The 793-nt window shown below is 50.9% G+C and overlaps 1 non-coding gene across 1 annotated transcript; it reads right to left on the bottom strand.

Moving 5' to 3' along the window:
* Nucleotides 1-249: 249 nt before the first annotated feature.
* On the bottom strand, nucleotides 250-407 carry LOC125773517 (5.8S ribosomal RNA). Its single transcript, XR_007420175.1, has one exon. It is a non-coding gene; the product is annotated as a 5.8S ribosomal RNA (ribosomal RNA).
* Nucleotides 408-793: the final 386 nt, after the last annotated feature.

Here is a 793-nt window from a genome sequence, read left to right as displayed (position 1 = left end):
GTACTCTTAGCGGTATCCTACGATACGTCTCACTCTATTTGTGTGTGTGCGCGTTTACGTGCGTGCGATTTATGCGGTTCACCCCTTTACTTTCAGCGCCCTGCGGTCCCAACAAAGGTCCCGAGCACGCCATTATGCACAGTGTGGAAGCGTGTTTCCCCCACGACACTAGACGGGCTGCTCGCCATAGTGTTCTATTGTGGCACGCTCCACCCTGAAGTTTGGTTTGTTGTATATCAAGGAATTGATAGGCACTCAAGAATGTGTGCATCGGCCGGGTTTAATCGTCCGACGCGCAATATGCGTTCAACTTATCGGTGTTCATGTGTCCTGCAGTTCACATTGTGACGCGCATTTAGCTGCGGTCTTCATCGATCCATGAGCCGAGTGATCCCCTGCCTAGGGTTTTATAGTAAGGTTCCCAATGTAACACAATCCCGGTGGTACGTCCAAAGACTAACTTTCTGACTAAGTTGTCTTTATTACCCAATAGTCCCAGGCCTTGTGACTTGTGGCTCATGTCTACGCCCATGGCCACCATTCGCTAAGATAGTTTTGAAGTCACTTTGAAGGCCCAGGAACAACTCTCTTAGCACATCGGTTAACCTGGCGCCGCAGTCAACTCATGTGCTTGGATCGGATCGAGCTATTGAGTATTGGGCCTGCATACTCGCTCATCCGTATCCTTTGCGTACCGCCCCATGGCCCTTGTATGTCTGCACCACAGTTCCTGTTCGTTCCGTGCCTATGGCCGGATACGTATTGCACATCGGTTAACCTGACGCCGCAGTCA

Source organism: Anopheles funestus (assembly GCF_943734845.2).
Source record: "Anopheles funestus chromosome X unlocalized genomic scaffold, idAnoFuneDA-416_04 X_unloc_38, whole genome shotgun sequence".
In the NCBI taxonomy this organism is placed as follows: Eukaryota; Metazoa; Arthropoda; class Insecta; order Diptera; family Culicidae; genus Anopheles; species Anopheles funestus.
The sequence above is the reverse complement of the archived record's forward strand: the minus strand, read 5'-3'. Positions and strand labels throughout refer to the sequence as shown.